This window comes from Littorina saxatilis, linkage group LG9 (genome assembly GCF_037325665.1).
Source record: "Littorina saxatilis isolate snail1 linkage group LG9, US_GU_Lsax_2.0, whole genome shotgun sequence".
In the NCBI taxonomy this organism is placed as follows: Eukaryota; Metazoa; Mollusca; class Gastropoda; order Littorinimorpha; family Littorinidae; genus Littorina; species Littorina saxatilis.
In genome coordinates, this window is record NC_090253.1 from 49,718,848 (window position 1) to 49,743,389 (window position 24,542).

Consider the following 24,542-nt stretch of genomic DNA (forward strand, 5'->3'; position numbering starts at 1 on the left):
AACCGACGGATGGAGCGAGTAAGTGATTTCGTTTTTTTTTGGCTCTCAATGTTAGTTTTGCTGTTACAGTGAGGGGGGGGGAGTACATACTGCTGTATCTTATTCTGTATATGTAGATGTAGGTGTGTTTTGTCCTGTTACAGTGGGGGAGGGGGGTGTTGTACACACTGCTGTAAATATAGATGTAGGTGTGTTTTGTCTTGTTACAGTGGGGGGGGGGGGGTGTGTGTGTACATACTGCTGTAGATGTAGGTGTGTATTGTCCTGTTACAGGGGGGGGGGGGTAACATACTTCTGTAGCTGTAGGGGGAGGGGGGTACATACTGCAGTAGTTGTTGGTGATTTTTGCACTGTTACACTGGGGGGGGGGGGGGGGGGGGTGGAGTACATACTGCTGAATCTGTAGCTGTAAGTGTGGTTTGCACTGTTACACTTGGGGGGGGGGGGGTGTACATACTGATGTATCTGTAGCTGTAGGTGTGACGTGTATTGCATTGTAACACTTGGGGTGGGGGGGGGGGTGTACATACTGATCTATCTGTAGCTGAGTGTGTGTTTTGCACTGTTACACACTTGGGGGGGGGGGGGGTGTACATACTAACTGCTGAATCTGTAGCTGTATGTGTGTTCTGCACAGTGACACTGGGGGGGGGGGGGGGGGGAGGGGGTTGTACATACTGCTGAATCTGTAGCTGTAGGTGTGTTTTGTACTGTTACACTTGGGGGGGGGGGGGGTGTGCATACTGATGTATATGCTTGGCGCTGGTGGACAATATTCACTTTTTTGGCCAAAAACACACTTTTTTGGCCAAAAACGTACATTATTGGCCAAAAAGTGTGTTTTTGGCCAAAAACATGTTTTGGCCAAAACTTTTAAGTGCAAAGTTTTGGCCAAAAAAATATTTGGCCAAAACTTTTGCATTGAAAGTTTTGGCCAAAAAATAGTTTTGGCCAAAACTTCATTTTTTGGCCAAATCTTTGAGTACCCCTTGGCGCTGATAGACAATATTCATTTTTTTGGCCAAAAACGCCAGTTTTGGCCAAAAAAGCAAAGTTTTGGCCAAAAAAGTATACTTTTGGCCAAAAACGCCAGTTTTGGCCAAAAACGCCGGTTTTGGCCAAAAACGCCAGTTTTGGCCAAAAACGCCAGTTTTGGCCAAAAACGCCAGTTTTGGCCATAACCAACAGTTTTGGCCAAAAAATTATAGTTTTGGCCAAAAAAGTGAAAATTGTCCACCAGCGCCAAGCTGCTTGGCGCTGGTGGACAATATTCACTTTTTTTGCCCAAAACACACTTTTTTGGCCAAAACTGGCGTTTTTGGCCAAAAAAGCAAAGTTTTGGCCAAAAAAGTATAGTTTTGGCCAAAAACGCCAGTTTTGGCCAAAACCGCCAGTTTTGGCCAAAACCACCAGTTTTGGCCAAAAAAGCAAAGTTTTGGCCAAAAAAGTATAGTTTTGGCCAAAAACGCCAGTTTTGGCCAAAAAAGTGCGTTTTTGGCCAAAAAAGTGAATATTGTTCACCAGCGCCAAGCAGCTTGGCGCTGGTGGACAATATTCACTTTTTTTGGCCAAAACACACTTTTTTGGCCAAAACTGGCGGTTTTGGCCAAAAAAGCAAAGTTTTGGCAAAAAAAGTATAGTTTTGGCCAAAAACGCCAGTTTTGGCCAAAAACGCCAGTTTTGGTCAAAACCACCAGTTTTGGCCAAAAAAGTGTGTTTTTGGCCAAAATAGTGAATATTGTCCACCAGCGCCAAGCTGCTTGGCGCTGGTGGACAATATTCACTTTTTTTTGCCAAAAACACACTTTTTTGGCCAAAAACGTACATTTTTGGCCAAAAAAGCAAAGTTTTGGCCAAAAAAGTATAGTTTCGGCCAAAAACGCCAGTTTTGGCCAAAACCGCCAGTTTTGGCCAAAACCGCCAGTTTTGGCCAAAAAAGTGCGTTTTTGGCCAAAAAAGTGAATATTGTTCACCAGCGCCAAGCTGCTTGGCGCTGGTGGACAATATTCACTTATTTTGCCAAAAACACACTTTTTTGGCCAAAACTGGCGGTATTGGCCAAAAAAGCAAAGTTTTGGCCAAAAAAGCAAAGTTTTGGCCAAAAAGAGATTTGGCCAAAAAAGTGAATATTGTCCACCAGCGCCAGCAAATACAAAAGATTTTGCCAAAAAAAGATTTGGCCAAACAAAAAAGATTTGGCCAAAAAGTGAAGATTTGGCCAAATCTTTTTTGTTTGGCCAAATCTTTTTTTGGCCAAATCTTTTTGTGGCAGAAGTTTGGCCAAATCTCCCGTTTTAGCTAACATAAACAGTTTTGGCCAAAACTTTTACATAGAAAGTTTTGGCCCAAAAAAAGTTATAGCCAAATCTATTTAATTTGGCCAAATGTGTGGGTTGTTTTGGCCAAATCTTTGTCTTTTTTGGCCAAAACTGGCGGTTTTTGCCAAAAAAAGTGAATATTGTCCACCAGCGCCAAGCATAGATGTAACTAGCTGAAGCTGTAGGTGTGTTATGTACTGTTACAGTAGGGGGAGGGGGGGGGTGAACATACTGCTGTTTTTGTAGCTGTTGGTGTGTTTTGCACTCAGGGGGGGGGGGGGGGGGGATTGGGGTTGTATACTGCTGTATCTGTAGCTCTAGGTGTGTTTTGCGCTCTACACGAGGGAAGGGGGTGGAGTGTTGTATGTTTGGTACTGTTACAGTGGTGGCAGCGGGATGTACATAATTCTGAATCTGTAGCTGTAAATGAGTTTTGTACTGTTACAGTGGTGGCGGGGGGGGTTGGGGGTTGTACATACTGCTGTAGCTGTAGGTGTGTTTTGCACCGTTACTAAGGGGGAGGGGAGGTGTACATACTGCTGTAGCTGTAGCTGTAAGTAATGTTTGCACTGTTACACTTGGGGGGTTGTATATACTGCTGAATCTGTTGCTGTAGGTGTGTTTTATACTGTAATACTGAGGGGGGGGGGGGGGTGTATACGGCTGTATCTGTAGCTGTAGGTGTGTTTTGTACTGTTACAGTGAGGGCGGTACGCGGTAGGGGCGGGGGGTTCTACATACTGCTGTATCTCTAGCTGGTGATTTGTTTTGCACTGTTACACTGGGGGGGGGGGGGGTGTACACACTGCTGTATCTGTAGGTTTGTTTGCAACTGTAACACTGGGGGGAGGGGGGGGTTATACTGCTGTAGCTGTAGCTGTAAGTGAATTTTGCACTGTTACACTGGGGGGGGGGGGGGGGGGGTGGTGGTGGTACATACTGCTGTATCTGTAGCTGCACCCAGCCAGCAAGACATTAGCGGCCGATAGTCGGCCGAACACCCTTCAAAAAGTCGGGCAGGTGACGTCAAAAGATACGACGCGGGTGTTGGCCCGACTAACTTTTGCAAAGAGGCAACGAGGCGGCCGACAGGCGGCCGAACACCTGTACTATGGCGGCACGCATCCGGTCCGATGTTAATCGGCCCGATGGCTTGTTGGACCTGCGGCCCGACACCTTATGCCGACATCGTCCCGATGTCTTCCCGCTGAAATCGATATCTTCCCGATGTCGGCATAAGGTGTCGGACCGCAGGTCAAACAAGTCATCGGGCCGATTAACATCGGACCGGATGCGTGCCGCCATAGTGCAGGTGTTCGGCCGCCTATCGGCCGCATCGTTGCCTCTTTGCAAAAGTTAGTCGGGCCAACACCCGCGTCGTATGTTTTGACGTCACCGGCCCGACTTTTTGAAGGGTGTTCGGCCGATTATCGGCCGCTAATGTCTTGCTGGCTGGGCATACCTAGACAAGACACAGACATAGACAGTAGGGTGGGTTGTTGAAAAGACAGGGGATATGGAAGGGGGGGGGGGAACTGAGGTTGTGGGGGGGGGAGGGGGGGGGGTAACTGAGGTTGTGGGGAGGGAAGGGGGGTAGGTGGGGACGGTGGTCACAATTTAGCCTCCAAGTATACATGGGGTTTAATTATCGGCATAAAAGTACTGTATAACCTGTTATGAGTAAATGGGTCAGGGGGTATCACATTCAAAAATGTTCATACGAAATCAATCAATACAATTATCCTATAGCATCAATGAAAAAAGTGTCTATATAAACACCACTCTTTTTCAAATTTACCATAATAATTATTTACACTAGCATTATACTTTTCGATCAAAAACCTTTGTTTAACAATTTTCACAAAAACATTTAGTCTTATTTAATTTGGCTCCAAATATACTTTGTTTGGCAAGGAGAATAAACAAATCAAAAACAGCATCCGTATGAAAGTTGTCTAAATACCCTAAAATGACAAGCTCTTTTGACAAATTCAAATTACTGCAATGTGTGAAATTTTGACATAACCATTCTGTGAAATCAGACCAAAAAAGCTTAACTCTTGTGCACTCCCAAAACAAATGTTCTAAGGTTTCCTCTTCCTGTGTACAAAAGCTACATAGTGATGTGTCAGAAATTTTCATCAAAAATAACAGGCGTTGAGTGGGAAAAATTCTATATAGTATTCTATATTGGAACCACCTTAGGTATGTGTCTTGTGTAGTTCGCCTTATTGTCAGAAATACCTTTCCAACATTTACATCAAAATTCAATAAATTAGCCCATTTTTCCATGCACTGTAGATTGCCATCATTTTTCACAAGATGGGTATATATATATATGTTTTACTCCACCTTTAGCCATTTGTTTCCATACAACATCATCACCAATATGAAAAACATTCCTGGGTTCACCTGTACCCAGAGACACACTAAAATCAGTGTAACTCTGGAACCATTAAAGGTATCGTTTTGCAATTTTAAGTATCTCTCACACACCTAATTTGCTGTCTGTCTGCAACTTTTTAGTGTGTACATGACAAAACATTAAAATTAATTGATTATGATAATTTACATAAACACTACCGATGGCGCGGGTTCACACAAACCCATACTTTTTAAGAGTAGTGATTGTAACTATCCCTCTGCCGACGGCGCGGGTTCTGCTACACCCATAATTACCAAAGCGGCGGAACAGTGTCTGTCTGCCTGTTTGTCTCCAAGAGACTGTCTGTCTCTCTGTCTGTCGATCTGTCCGTATCTCTCTGTCTGTATGTCTGTTGTCAGTTGCTCTGTCTGTCTGTCTGTCTATCTGTCTATCCGTCTATCCGTCTATCTGACTGTCTGTCTATCTGACTGTCTGTCTCTGTCTCTCTCTCTCTGTCTCTCTCTCTCTGTCTCTCTCTCTTAGTCTCTCTCTCTGTCTCTCTATCTTAGTCTCTCCCTCTCTCTCCCTCTCTCTCTGTCTCTCTTTCTTAGTCTCTCTTTCTTAGTCTCTCTCTCTCTCTCTCTCTCTCTCTTTCTTAGTCTCTCTCTCTCTCTTTCTTAGTCTCTCTCTCTCTTTCTTAGTCTATCTCTCTTTCTTAGTCTCTCTCTCTCTCTTTCTTAGTCTCTCTCTCTCTCTTTCTTAGTCTCTCTCTCTCTCTCTCTCTCTCTCTTTCTTAGTCTCTCTCTCTCTTTCTTAGTCTCTCTCTCTCTCTCTCTTTCTTAGTCTCTCTCTCTCTCTCTCTCTTTCTTAGTCTCTCTCTCTCTCTTTCTTAGTCTCTCTCTCTCTCTTTCTTAGTCTCTCTCTCTCTCTCTTTCTTAATCTCTCTCTCTCCCTTTCTTAGTCTTTCTCTCTCTCTTTCTTAGTCTCTCTCTCTCTCTCTCTCTCTTTCTTAGTCTCTCTCTCTCTTTCTTTCTTAGTCTCTCTCTCTCTCTCTCTCTTTCTTAGTCTCTCTCTCTCTCTTTCTTAGTCTCTCTCTCTTTCTTAGTCTCTCTATCTCTCTTTCTTAGTCTCTCTCTCTCTTTCTTAGTCTCTCTCTCTCTCTTTCTTAGTCTCTCTCTCTTTCTTAGTCTCTCTCTCTTTCTTAGTCTCTCTCTCTCTCTTTCTTAGTCTCTCTCTCTCTCTTTCTTAGTCTCTCTCTTTCTCTCTTTCTTAGTCTCTCTCTCTCTCTTTCTTAGTCTCTCTCTCTCTTTCTTAGTCTCTCTCTCTCTCTCTTTCTTAGTCTCTCTCTCTCTCTCTCTCTCTCTCTCTCTCTCTCTCTCTCTCTCTCTCTCTCTCTCTCTTTCTTACATTGTGAAAAAGGGAAACTGGATCACACGGGTTCACGATGGCTCAGGGGTAAGATAAACCACGCAAAAATAAATTCTTTGAAAATTGTTCGCTCTTTACGGAGGGCACCCATGATGTTCTCGATCGGTAAGTGTTTAAATGAAAGGGTGTTTGTACTGTGTGTAAAAGCCTGACCTATCTGTGATGGTTTACGGGAGGCTTACTGTGCCTTTAATAAGATCATTATGAACATTATTTTTATGGTAAACAATGTCTAATTGTTTTTGTGAATGCCACGTCAGTGACGCTGAAGTTGCCAAAGTCTGACTTCTCTGCTGCGGATACTGATTTTGCGAATGGTGACTGCAGTAAATTTGCGGATAATAAGAGAACATAGATTGTTGCAGAAGAAAGTCAACGACTAAATACGTGTTTGAGATATGCAATTTCATTTCAGCATTGCATAGATTGTTGCAGAAGAAAGTCAACGACTAAATACGTGTTTGAGATATGCAATTTCATTTCAGCATTGCATACATTGGACGTTGCATACGGAAACGATGGAGCACTAGACTGCAGCTACTAGATTTGTGCAAGGTGTGCTGCCTATCAAATAATTGGGTGTTAACCGGAATATATTTCATGTACGGAAAGAAAGTTGACTCTGGTGAATACATCCCTCGCCGAATGTGGTGGTCGAACCCACGCCGCCTTCAGCGACACTGGTTTCAAGCCACTTCGCTGTTGACTAAGCTTGTGTGCGTGCGTTCGTGTGTGTGTGTGTGTGTGTGTGTGTGTTTGTGTGTGTGTGTGTGAAAGAGGCAGAGACTGAGGTTGGGCGGCATTGAGAAGTGTACGCAGTGTTGGATAAAATAGTAAAGTAGTGCTATCCACACATTTGGCACGGCAAGAAGTTCGATGTAATGTAAAAGAGTGTGATGTCCTACCAGTATCCTTCTCTGTCGACTGCTTGCTCATCCCGCCCTTGGAATCTCTTTCCGCCATTGTGCTGAAAGTCGAGTGTCCAGTCTGCACAATCAAATACAATACATTGGTTAAAGTACCCTCCTCTTGGAAACGATAATGTACACTACTACTAGTAGGTTTCTGTTTAGGCTTTTATATGAGAATACGCTAAATCCAACTTTAGTATTCATGCCCCTGTTGTTGTTCGTGCGCCTGTTTCCTTGCTTCCGGTTTGAGTAGATTCTGCTTATCTTAATATATTGTCTAAATATTGCAGAGGTGTGGATGGGAGGTGGCATATCCGACTTTAAATGTTAGCTCTCTAAATAACGAGAGAAAAAACCATTTGCCTTCCAACAGAGAAAAAAGTTGAAACAATTCAAATAATATCATAGTACCATTCATACCACATGAACTAAATTAAACAGCTGTTAATATAATAATGCTGGATTTCTAAGGTAGAGCGTTTCGGAGGCTTACAAACAAACACAATGCCAGCCATCAACATATAGCTACAGATAACGAGTTATTCTTTGCCAGCTACCTACCCAGACATGGGGAAGTTGGGACCCGAACATATTTTGGCACCGTTTTCTGCAGTGCTACAGAGATGTTGTATGTACAAGAAACGCGCACCTCCTGGCCACTGGGTATGGCCAACCATGTCAAATCTAGAGCACATACTCACCCGTATGTATATAATGTAAATGAGATCGTGTTAAACCACAGCAGTCTAGCAGGGACCTACTTTTTCACTGCTCATGATGACAAAGTCACCTATACAATCATCTTTGTTGAAACACGTTTGCGTTAGCTGTTTCCTCTGGAAGAATTGTGAGAACTTGCACGTGACCCTTTATTTTCTAGAGTGATGTCTTTTTGGCGTCAAAGATCTCACCAGGCTTTGGAAGAGATCGCAATTCAATAAACCGGGTCTACAATTTGTTTGCGAGGAACTGGTTGTTTTCGTTGATTTGGCTTCTCGGCCAATAAGGCTGCAATGCAAAACAGACTGAGGACAATCGCAGGCAAAAAGCAAACAGACTCAGGCAGAAAACTGAACTTGTAGAATTTGTGAAAAGGAATTCGAGCTACTGGGTGGTTTTTGATGCTAAACTCTTGTTTGACCACACGTTCATCTCATTTTCAGGCAACGTCAAGAATGGATCTTGACATTTCCCTTCAAATATCATACCCAGGAACTCTCATGTGAAGTTTCATGAAGATCGGTTCAGTAGTTTTCTCGGAACCGCTTTATACACACACACACACACACACACACACACACACAGACACATACCACGACCCTCGTCTCGATTCCCCGTCCATGTTAACACATTTAGTCAAAACTTGACTAAATGTAAAAAGAGAAAAAGCCTAACGGTTTTGAGGTTTTGGTTTCTGCAACTGTTTTGACATGAGCAATTTATCCAGTGAGGGTGAATACAGCGAATGAAATTGTTTTTAGCGCTCTAGCGCCGTTAGTTTGTCAGAACAGGAGGTGGTCCATATTAGGAGCCCTTCCCCTACATAACATGAAGTAACAAAGAACATTTCTCAGTTAAGGCAATGCAAGAGTTAGAGAAAAACAGTGGAATAATAATCAGAACCCATACCGTGCACAGCCACAGCCCCTGACTGTAAACTACATCACGGGACCACGGTTGTGCAATCAATACAGTGATCGATCGTGTAGCAAAGACCTGCACGTATACGTGTAGATATTGCGTCACACGTGACTCACTTTTTTCTCCAATGTTCCAAATGCATACGTTGTTTTGCTCTCACCAAGACTGCAGATCTTGGCAAACTCATGACGTAAGAACTAGATTTGATGACGTTACCCGCACACGTTCCCGAACGCGAAAAAAAAAATTCACACGTCAGCTGCGGGCTTTCAATCCCGAAGGCTGGTTCCGAGTAACTACGAACGTAATCAGAAGTTCCGATGTTTACCAAGTCAAAGAGCCGAGTCGAACACTATCCTTGCGTCATCCAGAGATATAGAGAATACTACATGGCTTGCTGTGTCGTACCAGATTTACAAGAGTTGTTTTTTTAAATATTGAACTGCGAGCGAAAGCGAGCTGTTCACTATTTGAAAAAGCAACGAGTGTAAATCTGGTACGACACAGCAAGCCATGTAGTATTCTGTTTATCCTACATACTGTACTTACGTGTATTTTACTGAAAATGTCCTGCATTCGAGGCAGCTAAATTAAAGACGCTTGTTTTGGAACCTCGATCTCTTCTAAAGCCTCGTGCAATCTATTACGTCAAAGCAAAGAAACGTCACTCTGAAAGTGTGGCGTGACGTGTTAGTTCTAAAGATTCATCGAGGGTAATTAGCGAGCGCAATTTGTGTGTAACACTCTTGACTTTTCAAGTTATATTTAGAAAAACCAATTATGTTAGGAAAGGGGGTAGGGGATATTATGTGTTAAATGAATAACACAAATACAGAAATATATATTTCAAACTCCTTTTATTCTTCTGTCTTTTCTTTTTCAACAAAACACAACTTCCAAAAATCAAACACAATGACTAAAGAACAATTTTGACCTAAAGCCGAAAATTTTAAAAACCAGTTAAAACCCAAACCTTAAAACCCAGTTAAAACCCAAACCTAAAAACCCAAACCTAGTTAAAACTTAAACCCAGTGTTCGTAAGGTGCTTCACCAAAATCGCTGAACAAAAACCACTCAGTCAGACTAATCAGTAATGTGAAACCCAGACTGGTTGGCTCTGAAATTAAACACAACGTTTCCTTATTACCACACAAGAAAACACAAATAATATTTACCAATGTTTATAGAGGCTAGTAATTATGATTAATAATTACCACATAGTTACTGTGTTCAAACACATCACTATCATTCTATCATTCCACATTATCAACTAGAAACAGCTGATATTTAGACATCATTTACTATTGACCAACTATAAATGGCAAATCTTCTTCCTAATACAGGAGTAACATTTTGCCTACTGTAATTAATTCCATCTTCATTGACAGAAACAGAAAGACTATATGTTATCCTACAAGACAGTGACTAACCATCTTTGTTCTTCTTCGTAACAATACCACACATCACACGTGTTCCACTCCACCATTGTTACAAACTCAAAACTAGCTACAAGAAGTACCCATACATAATCACATTTATCTGCAGTGATAAACTGACCATTATGACCAAACTTCTTCAATTCACAATGTCTAAATCATTTGGAATGAAATCTCACCTCAAACATCTCACTAGTCACAAACACATTTTCCATAAAACAGCAACAGCCAACTTTCCAATTACGCAGTGCGCTTTCGGTTATTCCCGCGCATGCGCAAAAACTTTCTTTTACTTCAAACTTCAAATTATAATCCAACACTAAATTTCTTTACAAAACCTAAACCCTATTTAACTTCAAAACATCAGTAACACACTTATCTTTCTGTCTATGCACTTCATACAATAACTACAACCAAAAATACAAATATTCTGCACCATTTCTGTGACCGGTGCTTCTGTCAAAAACCCCACCACATGGTCAAATTACAAATATTTCAGTTTCGGAACAGATTTACAAAAATAACCACTCCAACTTATACTATTCATCTTGCTAAACTAGTAACTAATCATATTTCAAGCAGATGACAATGTAAAAATCAATATTCACCTGATTTAGAACCAAAAAGTGCTCCCCAAAAATGTCCCACCAACTTGGCGGCTTTTCAGCGGAGGGCGGAAGTGACGCTAAAACTCTAAATTCCGAACTGGAAGATTTTCTAACAATAAAATATCTTTAAATAAAATAAAATATCTTTATGACTTATTAAAGTTTATAATTAATACCTAATTAAAAACACTTTTAAAACAGCTTGAACAATGTTATCTAAATCAAAAAATATAAACTGAGTTAGTCAAGTTGAAAAGACTAATTAAAGGGAGGTAACAATCAATGTTCACATTACCCAAAAAACAACAGTTTCTTCCCTTTAACTACTAACCTAGCTTTATGTACATGTTCAAAACAAGTTAGGTTTTGAATGTGTTACATTTGTTTCTGTAATGACGTTTGTCTTGGTGACTTTGGCATCATAAGCAGTGGAAAAACAGGTCCTTGCCAGACTTGCTTGACATGACCTCATTTACACGATACACACACGTGTGTTTTTAACGATTATTATCTCACGGGTGTTTCTCGCACGTATGTAGGATAAAGTACTGTACAGAGGCTCTGCGTCATTCTTTGCAAGCAGCTTCGGAGATTTCAAAATGTTTGCTGTGTGCAACACATGTTCAACGACAACATCTAATACGGATATTTTGGATGTTTTGAAGGAAAGAACTTCTTTTTCTTGTCGTAAAACTAAAAGACACCCTCTAATTAAAAAGCATGCACGCGTGTGGGAGCCACAAACCGCATGCATACTGGCACACGCTGATGCTGGCGATTCTGACTGTACACTGTTACAACTTAGATCTAACTGAACATGATCACGTTACTCGTTAGATCATCAGTGCTATTATTTTGTAGAAACTAAAAAGACACTCGGAGTCCAGTAACAACATATTGAAGTATCTGTGATTGTGTTTCTGGCAATTATATGGGAACTCTGGTGTATCACGGTTTTTGTTGAGAAAGTTCTTGAACATTAATGTTGTTAATCTTTTATGTTATGTTTAAAACGGTGATGCTATGTATGGTTGTGTTATTCATAGATAAAGTATAGCTTGGATATTGACTGTGGACGGAATGTGAATGTAGAATGAACGAGAATGTATGAGATGATACATGACTGTTTAGGAAGAAGAGATGGTTTGAGAGAATGTTGTATTAAGACTTGGGTTAATTCTTTAGGAGTTTCCATGAGGAGTTTTCCATGGCGTGTACGAGGGACGGACCTTACACGGGAGACTGCGGATCGATGGTGGAGGAAGAGACCACATTGGCGCAGAGATGGCTAGACGGGGGAGTCTCCATCGTTACCAGTCGTAGAAACGACGGTGCTACTCACTAATGGCGGAAGAGTGTTCCTCGGGGAGGAACGTGTGAAATATGCATAATAGCATTTACAAGGAGTGTGTGTTTCTGGGAAATCATCATCTACATACATTCAGCGGCACAAGGATGTGTAAATGACGACATGCAGTGAGCCGTGATACGAACTCGTGAGTGTCTGTCAGCACCTTAACTTGTGCGCTAATCTATTACTGAGATAGTATCTTTATACCATGTATTTAATCATATGTTTGAGTAATTGCTATAAGATTGTGTGAACTGTGTGTTCAAGAGGTTGATTGTTATTGATGTATTGAAGTGAAGAATTGTGCTGTAATTTGTGAGGAATTAATAAGTCTGTATCCTCCCAAATTCTGTGTTTGAAGTGTGTAGTGCGAAGAGTGAAGAGTCAGTTTAATTATATAGGGCAGAACACGAATACATAACAGTAACTCCTTTATTCGCACCATAATCGACTTCATGACACAGAGAGAGAGAGAGAGAGAGAGAGAGAGAGAGAGAGAGAGAGAGAGAGAGAGAGAGAGAGAGAGAGAGAGAGAGAGAGAGAGAGAAAAACTGTAACTGATCTCGTGAGAACGGTAACAAACCAGACATGTCACCTCTCCGAATGCATTCCAATAGATGACCGCTCCTGCGGCCATCAATAACGTCACGCCACACTTTCAGAGTGACGTTTCTTTGCTTTGACGTAATAGATTGCACGAGGCTTTAGAAGAGACCGAGGTTCCAAAACAAGCGTCTTCAATTTAGCTGCAGCGACTGCAGGACATGTTCAGTAAAATACACGTGCAGTAACTTGCAACTTATAACATTTACTGAAAAAGAGTAACTCATGAGAAAGCTTAACGAAAACACAACTTTTATAACATTCTAAAAATGAAGAATATATTTAGCCTGTGTATAATAGTTTGGAACAAAGAACAATTACATCAATTATCACACCGCCCTGATATGGCCCTTCGTGGTCGGCTGGGCGTTAAGCAAACAAACAAACAAATAAATTATCACAGAATGTCCACACCAAAAAGAAGAAAGATAGAGCAACATTGTTTTTCCCATGTGAATTCTGATGCTTAAATGCAAAGTTTAAACCGAGTCCACTTTGTCGTGCGAAAGAGTGTGCAATTTGTCTTGATTTGAATGAGTTAAATTCAAAATGTCCCTTTAACAAAATGAGAAAACATTACCCGTTTTTGTTTGTGTAAAGATCAAAATATCACAGGCCCACAAGTGCCATATCACCTTCGTCAATATGTTTTACATCCAAGTTAAATTACTTAAATGTGTGTAGATGAACCAGAAAGAAAGAACTGCGTCATTAAAGTGACAATGCCAGGTAAGTTATGCATTTTTCATTAGATATACAGCTACTAAACAAACATGTCTGTAATTCTCTCAGGGCTAAGAAAAAGACACTTTCAGATTGTCAGTTGGCTATTTAAGGAGAAGAACTTTTCAATCTAAAACTTATCTGACGTGGTTTATTTTGTGGGGATATTTGTGAAATGGACATCCTTTTCAATTTAATTTGGATTTCCAGGGAATAAACGATCTAAAATAATACATACGAACCTGATTAACAGTTCTGAAGGCTTATGCTCATATTTCACGCGGGAATTCCCGTTCTGATGTGTGTGTGTGACTCATTGGCGTCACCCCGCAAGCTGAATGGACGATGAATAGACTGTGCTAAATGTAGTCACGGCAAAGTGAATATCATAGAAGTACAGTAACTGTCATAAGCGCTCAACAACGAAAACACATACAACTACTCTTACATCTATTTCTATCGACCTCCACTGCATATATCACCACAAATGATACAAGTAACACAACCTCCATGCTGCTACTACTTAGTATTACCACATCGATCACCACTACTAGTAATACTACGTCTACTACAACCACCACCACCACCACATCCTTCACTACTACTTATACTACTACCATACCACTATCACAACTGTACTGCTACTACTACTACTACTACTACTACCGTACTACTACTACTACTCAGTACTACTGTAGCCTATTGCTACGACTACTATACTGCTACTACTACTACTTGACCGTGCTATTACTAATAATAATCATAATAATAAATATTAATACTAATACAGGGCTCCACACACAAGACAGAAGTCGCAGCACAGGCTTCATGTCTCACCCAGTCACATTATTCTGACACATATTATGTCAAAGCAGCACCGCCCTGATATATGGCCCTTCGTGGTCGGCTGGGCGTTAAGCAAACAAACAAACAAACAAAAAACTACTAGGCCTACTACTGCTACTATTACTACTACTACTACTACTACTACTACTACTACTACTACCAAGGATTACAGTCCCACCCCCTACACTATACGCATGTTACTCTGACTGAGTGAAGGGTACGTCTTCATAGAATGAAATAGATCATAGTCTACAAATCAAGATATCGGTATCCGTCCCAGTAACCCTTACAGACAAACTGAATTGGATGACAATGAACTGACTAGTTAACACTTACCGTGATTCCACTATGTGTGGAAACAGCAAGGCAGCCAGCCTAGCTGTGTGTTCAGGAAAGCCAAACCATATCGTCTGTCTAACTTTTGCTTGTCTCCACCAAATATTACCAGCCAAAATGGCGTTGTGTTGAAAGAATCATGTAGTTTCCGGGTTCGACTCATACAGTGGTAATTTTAGCATCGGGAATTCCTTTTATGAGTAGGTCAGAACATGTACCAGCGAAAATGGCTGGTTCGACTCATACTGTGATAATGTTAGCATCGGGAATTTCCTTTGAGAGCACGGTCAGGACATTACCGACCCAGATTCTGCGCTATTTTGAGACTCAGAAAATCGCGTTTTCCTGTCTAAATTGTATTCTTCTTCATTGAACAAAAACAGAGAAAACAGTTGATGCACAACCATGATCGGCAACAGAGCAAACCTTATTTTTGTCTTTCCGTTCTTTCTACAGAATGCTGTGTAACTTGGAATTAAACGTGAAAAAGGTTATAATTGCTTTCTTTTGCTTGCATTTACCCCAGGACCCTATTCTTAGAAACAGCAGGCGCAGAACAGTTGTTTCGGAAGCTAAAGTTATTCTTGGTTTTCTCCGCCAGCTTGCTTGGAAATATCTGTGTTATTGTGGAAGCAGGACACGAACAATATAAGATGTTTGGTGGCTTGTTGTCAGACCAGGATTTTTTTTATCGTCTTTTGTTTCAACTTTGTCGACCAAGGCAGAAGGCCGCAGTTGATAAATATGTGACAAAAGGCGATATGCTACCCGCGAGGACCAAGAAAAAAATGCTGGTCTGACAACAAGCCACCAAACATCGTTTTTGTCATCGTTTTGGTAGTGCAACAATACGCACAATCACCCAAAGGGAGACGAAATTTTAGAATCCAACTCCGGGCCACAAAGCATCGTCACAGTAGCACGAGATAACACGTCAAACTTGTATTAATTAGAAAAAAACACAGTAAACACCAATTTTCAAAGACTTTCGGGCCACGCCCTTCTTCAGTGAAATGAATGAGAATGTAAATAAACAATGACCAATGACGTAAAAATTCTTGATTAAAAAAAGAAAAAAACGTCATGTAAATGTCACAGCCAAACGTCATAAGTTTCGTTCTCTCTCTCTCTCTCTCTCTCTCTCTCTCTCTCTCTCTCTCTCTCTCTCTCTCTCTCTCTCTCTCTCTCTCTCTCTCTCTCTCTCTCTCTCTCTCTCTGTCTTTCTCTCTCTTTCTCTCTCTCTCTCTCTCTTTTTCTCTATCTCTCTATTTCGTTATCTCTCTCTCTCTATTTATCTCTCTCTATCCATCTCTCTCTATCTAACACACACACATACACACACACACACACACACACACACACACACACACACACACACACACACACACACACACACTTGCAGGAAACAAACTGCATTTTCATCGATCCCTTAAGCATTTCCAAAAAAGGAAAGGTAGACATCCAAAGGCACAGGCAAGCCCCAAGCGATACAAATCGCGCAACACCTATCCTGAGTAGGCCTATACATTTCAGTCAAACACATTCAGGCCCTCAGGATAGTTGGTACGCAACTTGTACCGCCAGAACCTCTCCCTCTGCCTCCGGATGTCCACGTTATCGACTTTGACCTGTTCAATTACAGTCACCCTCATGTCAGACAGGGAATGCTCGGGGGACCTGAAGTGTTTCGCCACCAGGGTGTCCACGTCCTTCCGAATGGTGTATGTGTGGCCATAGAACCTTCGACGGACAGTCTGACCAGTCTCCCCCACATATTGCTTGCCGTGGCACTTTTCACAATCTATGAGGTACACCACATTAGTGGAGGTGCACGACAAGCAGTCTCTGATGTGGAAAGACTGGCCAGTAACCACACTACTGAAAGTAGTGGTGTCCCGCAGGTGACCGGCACACAACACACACCCCGGACAGGAGTGGCACCCGGCGCTGGACACTGGTGTCAAATTCTGGGAAGGTGGGAGGCCAGAGGGCATGAGGAGGTTGCGGATATTGTAGCAGTTCCTCTCTCCTACAATGGGTGGGTTTGGTACAGCTTTCTTCATCCTAGCACTGGTGTGCAACACTGGCATGAAGTCTTTCAACCAACGCCCGAGGGGAGGGTTGCTGGGGTTATGTCTGATGACGAATGGGACTCTGTCTGCTTTGGGCTTGTTACTATTGACGTACTGCAAGACAGAGTCCCTAGACCTGGCTCCCACTGTCTCTACAGCTGCGTTGATGAGACCTGTAGGGTATCCTCTCTTCTCGAGTTTACCTTTCAACTCGGTGCATCTGCTCCTAAAAGTTTCCTCATCAGAGCAGATGCGTCTCAGTCGCAGGCATTGACTGTACGGGATGCTGCGTGGACAATGGCGAGGGTGACATGAGTGGAAAGGGAGGATCATGGCCGCATCAGTGGGTTTGACATGGAGATCTGTAGTGAGGAGGCCATCTGGAGTGATAGATAAGTTCACATCAAGATAAGGGACGTTAGATCTCCCATATGAGTATGTGAACTTGATCGTAGGGTGCTGCTCATTCAGCCACTCTATGAACTTCACCAGCTCCTCTTTCCCATGTAACCAGATGGTGATGATGTCATCAATGTATCTTTTCCACATAGCTGGATCAATGTCCCAGGGACACCTTGCCAAAATGTCTCGCTCAAGCCAACCCATGAAGATGTTTGCGATAGTGGGGGCCATGGGGGTACCCATAGCTGTGCCGAAGATCTGCTTGAAAATCTGACCGTCAAACTGAAAAACGTTGTTATGAAGAACGTGGTCAATAATTTTCAAGAGCAAGTTCTTGGGAGGGGCTTCAGGGACCAGATGTTGACCAGTTGACAGTGTGTCAGCGACGGAAGTACCTACATCCTGGTGCGGTATATTTGTGTAGAGCCCCACCACGTCGACAGTGACTACCAGGGCGTCAATAGGAAGGGGGCCATAACTAGTCTTCCAGTTTTCAACCAGCTGCAGAAAGTGTGTCGTGTCCTTGACGTATGAAGGAAGCTCCCGCACTAGAGGCTGTAGCCAATGATCAACCAATTTAGACATTTTCTCTGTGGGGCCTCCACATCCAGATATGATGGGACGTCCAGGTGGGTTCTGCCTGTCCTTGTGGACTTTGGGTAAGTGGTAGAAGACGCTGGTTCTAGTAGTCTCAGGATCTAGTAGAGCCCAACGGTAACAGTTTTCATCAATGAGTGCTCTGGCCTGCAGCTGTTCCACAAAGTCGTTGGACGTTTTGGCAATGGAGGGAGTGGGGTCAACATCTAGCCTGGTATAGTGTGCTGGGTGGTTCAGTTGTCTCAAAGCCTCCGTTTCATACATAGTGCAGTCCTGGACCACAGTGGCTCCTCCTTTATCAGCCTTTGAGATACGGATTTGCCTTGATTTGACCATTTGACGTAGTCCAGCGAGTGCTTTGAGACAAGGTTTGTTCAAGTTGTGCTTTTTAACAGGAGCAGGTATATGACCATTAGCAAGAGAAGTCACAGTATCACTATAAGCGTCTAGACCTCTATCTCTCCCTGTAGGGGGGGTCCACGTTTTCTTCTTGTAGAATTTAGGTCTGGATGGTAGTTGTGTCGGCGCGTCTTCCTTGTAGAAAAATTCTTTCAGACGCAAACGTCGCACTCCTTCTTGTATATCATCGAGAAGGGTTAATTGATCATGAGAAGTAGGGGTAGGACAGAATTTAGCCCCCAGTGACAAAACGTACTTCTGCTCATCACTGAGCACAGTGCTGGACAAATTCACCACTTGGTTTGGGTCCACATTCATAGAAAGTGGTTTCTTCTTTCTGAAATGACGGTTCTTTTTCTTTGGCTTCTCCACAGTAACATGTTCATGGCCCGTAGCACTTGTCGTGGTCACAGACTCCACAGCACTAGGTATAGAGTCAACAGTCTCACCAACGATGGGCACAGAGTCAATAATTTGCCCAACAATAAGCACGGAGTCAACAGTTTCTCCAACGGCGGGCACAGAGTCAACAGCTTCTCCGACTATGGGCACAGAGTCAATAGCTTTTCCAACGATGGGCACAGAGCCAACAACTTCTCCAACCACGGACACAGACTCTCCAACGAAAGACACAGAGTCAACAGCTTCTCCAACGATGGGCACAGAGTCAACAAGTTCTCCAACGCTGGGCACAGAGTCAAAAGTCTCTCCAACGATGGGCACAGAGTCAACAGTCTCTCCAAAGATGGATACAGAGTCAACAGTCTCTCCAACGATGGACACAGAGTCAACAGCTTCACAAACGATGGGTACATAGTCAACAGCTTCTCCAACAATGGGCACAGAGTCAACAGTCTCCATAACGATAGGCTCAAATTCATCAGTGTGTGTGGAATCAACAGACTCCACAGTAATGGCAGTTGTCTCCGCCGTGCGAGACACAGGGTCATCAACATGAGGCTCATCTTGCAAAGTAGTCTTGGTCGTAGTTACAGTCGAAACTTGCAAATCTACGAGATGTCGAAGTTTCTGATTCTTTCTTCTAGCACAGGTAGACGTAACATGTTGTGTTTGACGATGGACATCAAAAAGGAACGAATCAAATGCAGTACAATCAATGAGTTGACGAAGTAAACATTTAGAATGTTCAATCACATTAGACAAAGTGAGACAATCGGAAGCATAACAAGTCGCGTAAGGCGAAAATACAATATTTAGTCAAGTAGCTGTCGAACTCACAGAATGAAACTGAACGCAATGCAACGCAGCAAGACCGTATACTCGTGGTCCACCGCTCACGGCATAGGCAGTGAAATTGACAAGAAGAGCGGGGTAGTGGTTACGCTATGCTGCATAGCACGCTTTTCTGTACCTCTCTTCGTTTTAACTTTCTGAGCGTGTTTTTAATCCAAACATATCATATCTATATGTTTTTGGAATCAGGAACCGACAAGGAATAAGATGAAAGTGTTTTTAAAACGATTTCGAAAAAAAAATTTTGATAATAATTTTTATATATTTAATTTTCAGAGCTTGTTTTTAATCCGAATATAACATATTTATATGTTTTTGGAATCAGCAAATGATGGAGAATAAGATAAACGTAAATTTGGATCGTTTTATAAATTTTTATTTTTTTTTACAATTTTCAGATTTTTAATGACCAAAGTCATTAATTAATTTTTAAGCCACCAAGCTGAAATGCAATACCGAACCCCGGGCTTCGTCGAAGATTACTTGACCAAAATTTCAACCAATTTGGTTGAAAAATGAGGGCGTGACAGTGCCGCCTCAACTTTCACGAAAAGCCGGATATGACGTCATCAAAGACATTTATCAAAAAAATGAAAAAAACGTTCCGAGATTTCATACCCAGGAACTCTCATGTCAAATTTCATAAAGATCGGTCCAGTAGTTTAGTCTGAATCGCTCTACACACACACACACACACACAGACACACACACAGACACACACACACACGCACACACGCACATACACCACGACCCTCGTTTCGATTCCCCCTCGATGTTAAAATATTTAGTCAAAACTTGACTAAATATAAAAATCACGACATAATGAAATAATATATAGTTCTGTCTCTAGCAACGATGACCGAATTTCACGATGTGGTCCCCATGGTGGAAGCCCAGAAGAAGAAAACTTTAGCTGAAAGCCTTTCGGGACGATATGTTGCTGGAGACAGTGAGATAAAAAATACAGATGACTAGTGTAGCGTGAAAGTTTATCATGAGATGAAATGATACGGCTTTTCAACTCCCTCACTAAGTCAGATCCATGACTGGATGCAAATGCTGGAAGATCTAACGGCGGTTGGCCTCGCGGCGAAAATGACATGGTGAAGGAGCTGCAGTTGGTAAATAAGCCATGACTTGATGGATCCTATGTAGAATGCACACTGTGTTCTCACATGAAGTGGAATATATGATTAATTAGAAAAAAACACAGTAAACACCAAGTTTCAAAGACTTTCGGGCCACGCCCTTCTTCAGTGAAATGAATGAGAATGTAAATAAACAATGACCAATGACGTAAAAATTCTTGATTAAAAAAAGAAAAAAACGTCATGTAAATGTCACAGCCAAACGTCATAAGTTTCGTTCTCTCTCTCTCTCTCTCTCTCTCTCTCTCTCTCTCTCTCTCTCTCTCTCTCTCTCTCTCTCTCTCTCTCTCTCTCTCTCTCTCTCTCTCTCTCTCTCTCTCTCTCTCTCTCTCTCTCTCTCTCTCTCTCTCTCTCTCTCTCTCTCTCTGTGTCTTTCTCTCTCTCTCTCTCTCTATCTCTCTCTCTCTCTATCTCTCTATTTCGTTATCTCTCTCTCTCTCTCTATTTATCTCTCTCTATCCATCTCTCTCTATCTAACACACACACATACACACACACACACACACATATAATACGTCAAACTTGTATGTGACGTCAAACGTAGCTTGTTGACGCTTTTCTTCCAGTCTGAAAATGTACAGAGCTGCGATCATACCTGTGATTTCAGTAAGTGTTGAGCATATTTCTTTTCTTTTAAGTGTTTATGACTTTTCGTTGTGGATTTTGCGATTACAGAGATAAGTTGCAAATTGACCATGAGTCGCCGCGGTAATTATCAACATTGATTGGGTCTTTGAGAGTGAATGCTTTAATACAATCGTTGTCCTCGGAAACACAAATCCAAAGCCGCGATGGTTCCACACATCAGACGGGCGCTGTGGCGGGGTGGTAAGACGTCGGCCTCCAAAGCGGAAGGACGAGGGTTCGAATCCCGGCCGTGGCCGCCTGGTGGGTTAAGTGTGGAGATTTTTCCGATCTCCCAGGTCAACTTATGTGCAGACCTGCTAGTGGCTTATCCCCCTTCGTGTGTACACGCAAGCACAAGACCAAGTGCGCACGAAAAAGATCCTGTAATCCATGTCAGAGTTCGGTGGGTTATAGAAACACGGAAATACCCAGCATGCTTCCTCCGAAAGCGGCGTATGGCTGCCTAAATGGCGGGGTGGAAACGGTCATACACGTAAAATTCCACTCGTGCAGGAACACGAGTGTACGTGGGAGTTTCAGCCCACGAACGCAGAAGAAGAAGAAGAAGAAGGTTCCACACATCAAACAATCAGCCTGATTGGCTTTTACTTTGACAATCCACGTTACATGAAAGCTCAAACCCATTCACCACCTCGAGTTATTGCATGGGGAACATGAGATTTATTTACCAGGTGTTTGTGAATGAAAACTCGTGAAAATGATGACAATATAAGATGTTTGATGCGTTGTTGACAGACCAGCTTTTTTGTCGGTCCGAGGGGGAGCATATCGTCTTCCATTTCATATTTATTGACCAAGGCCGAAGGCAATATAAATTGAACGAGACAACATATCGACTTATACAGACACAAACTATTTAGCTATCTATAAATAGAAATCATATACAATTTCACTTCTCCCCCGGTTTACATTCAGTCATACAGACTGAAACCGTCAAAACTGTAAGAAAAGTCAAAATAGACGTGATAACACTGAATATATTTATAAAGTACATGTACAAACTTATAATCTACAGGGTGACTCCAAAGAAAATGCAACCCACCAAAATGCTTATAACTTCTACATCTCTTGATTATATTTGGTGTGCATTAACTTCAGGGTACCCCCCGCGGGTTAGGGGGAGTCCCATATTGGTTGGGACTAGAAAGAATTTACCCGATGCTACCCAGCATGTCGTAAGAGGCGACTAACGGTTCTGTTTCTTCTCTTCTTTTGTCTTATTTCTGCCTTACCAGTCCTTTCACCTATATTTCCTTCCAAGAAAACTCTCCCTACTATTCCCTGCAGTTTTCCAATTATTTTCTTGTTGTCTTATTTCTACCTGACTGGATCCATCACCTTTATTTCACTTACCAAAAGTCTTCTTTTCCACATCCTTATTTCTCTGCACCCCGCATGTCGTATGAGGCGACTAACGGATTCTGTTTCTCCTTTTACCCTTGTTAAGTGGTTCTTGTATAGAATATAGTCAATGTTTGTAAAGATTTTAGTCAAGCAGTATGTAAGAAATGTTTAGTCCTTTGTACTGGAAACTTGCATTCTCCCAGTAAGGTCATATATTGTACTACGTTGCAAGCCCCTGGAGCAATTTTTTTGATTACTGCTTTTGTGAACAAGAAACACTTAACAAGTGGCTCTATCCCATCTCCCCCCCCCCCCCCCCCCTTTCCCCTATCCCATCTCCCCCCTTTCCCTCGTCGCGATATAACCTTCGTGGTTGAAAACGACGTTAAACACCAAATAAAGAAAGAAAGAACTTCAGGGTATGCATGACCAGTCCACAAAGTAGTACGTGTGTGGTCTTATCTTGCATAAGCTTAAGTTAATGCACACCAAATGTGAAGTCATTCGGTCCACAGATGTAGAAGTCACTCGCATGTTCATGGGTTGTCTGCCCCTAATGGCTTTGCCGTGAGGGCGTAAAACTTACATTTCATGGGTTGGATATTTGGGGGATCACCTTGTATTTGAAAATAATCAGTATTGAACTCATTTGCAATTTCATTTCTCCGCAAGCTACACAAAAATGATTTACGTGTTTGCGCTGTTTACGTGTGTGCGTGAAGCGATATAAAAACATTTAGTCAAGCTGTCGGCATCAAAGTAATAACAGCTTAACACCAAAAACAATTGGGCGAAATCCACCTCTCCCTAACCCCCCAACCTGATCCGCCCCCCCCCCCCCCCAATTCTCACCCCAAAACAGTGATCTTACATGAAACATTATCTTGATTTGTTAAAACAGCTAAGGAGGAAATAATCCTGATATTAACCTGTTGGTGGTGTGAAATTACATTATTAAAGACAGTATAATAATGCATTTTGGGGTTTTGAACCCAAGCATTTGTGTTAGTGACAACATTTTAAACTTGATTCGATGTTTGTGAAATATATCCCAAAATCAACTCTGTATAACAAGTTGCGGTTGATATAATCTTGATATTGGCCTCAGTGTTGGTGATATATCGCGCTCAGCCAATCAGCAGCCACTTTGGTGGGGGAAAAAGACGCGTCGCGCCTGTCCAGAGAGACGTGCGTGTGTCATGCAACTCATGTCCAAAAAGCTGTCGCGTGGGTGAGAAAAACAGAAGACACTGGTACCGCCTTCGTGCATACTGCAGGGTGTGCAGTATACTTAAGGGAGTGACTTGCGGAACTGTCGTCGGAGACATTCTGAGAATTGAAGGAAAGCAGTTATTGAGAAGCACATGAACTGAAAGTAAGTGTTGTTAATTATGCCAAGCGTGTGTTGCCTTGTAATGTTTTTTTAATCTTGTTATTTTATCTTTCCTTTGGACATTTGATTAAGCTCTCTATGTCTCTGTCTGTCTGTCTGTCTGTCTGTCTGTCTCTATGTCTCTCTCTCTCTCTCTGTCTCTCTCTCTATGTCTCTGTCTCTCTCTTTCTTTCTCTCTATTTGTCTCTGTCTCTCTTTCTCTCTCCTCTCTCTCTCTCCTCTCTCTCTCTCAATCCATCTCTCTCTCTCTCTCTCTCTCTCTCTCTCTCTCTCTCTCTCTCTCTCTCTCTCTCTCTCTCTCTCTCTCCGCTTGAAAGGTTGCTAAAACCAACAACCGGTGCTTTTCAACAATGTATTTATGATTGTTATTTTTTTTTTACTGATTGTTTTCGAATGCAGTGTATGTCAATGGGCATGGCGTTTACAGCGTCAAATAAACTTACATTTTTCATTTAAGCAATGTATTGTATGTAAATTGATAATATGTTCTCATTTTTATTTTATTCATAATCATGTAGCAGTAGTTTTCTTTCCTTGTTTATTCTTTAGCCATTTTAGACTAGTACGTCTCTCCATAGACCATTTATCTATGGTCTCTCTTTAGGGCGAGGGCCTGATGTAAAAAAAAAAGCAGATCACAGCTTCCTATAATTATTACCCTCGTCAAATAAAGAATTGTTCTTGTTCTTGTTCTTGACGGGCGCAGTGGCGTGGTGGT

At 42.1% G+C, this 24,542-nt stretch overlaps 1 long non-coding RNA gene across 1 annotated transcript in view; it reads right to left on the bottom strand.

Moving 5' to 3' along the window:
- The window catches only part of LOC138977447 (uncharacterized), a 63,569-nt gene extending 48,849 nt beyond the window's left edge, over positions 1-14,720 (bottom strand). Inside the window, exons 1-2 of the long non-coding RNA XR_011459280.1 lie at positions 14,568-14,720; positions 7,017-7,098 (exon numbers count right to left, since the gene is read on the bottom strand). This is a non-coding gene — a long non-coding RNA (uncharacterized lncRNA). The remainder of the gene's footprint in view (positions 1-7,016; positions 7,099-14,567) is intronic.
- Between the last annotated feature and the right edge of the window lie 9,822 nt (positions 14,721-24,542).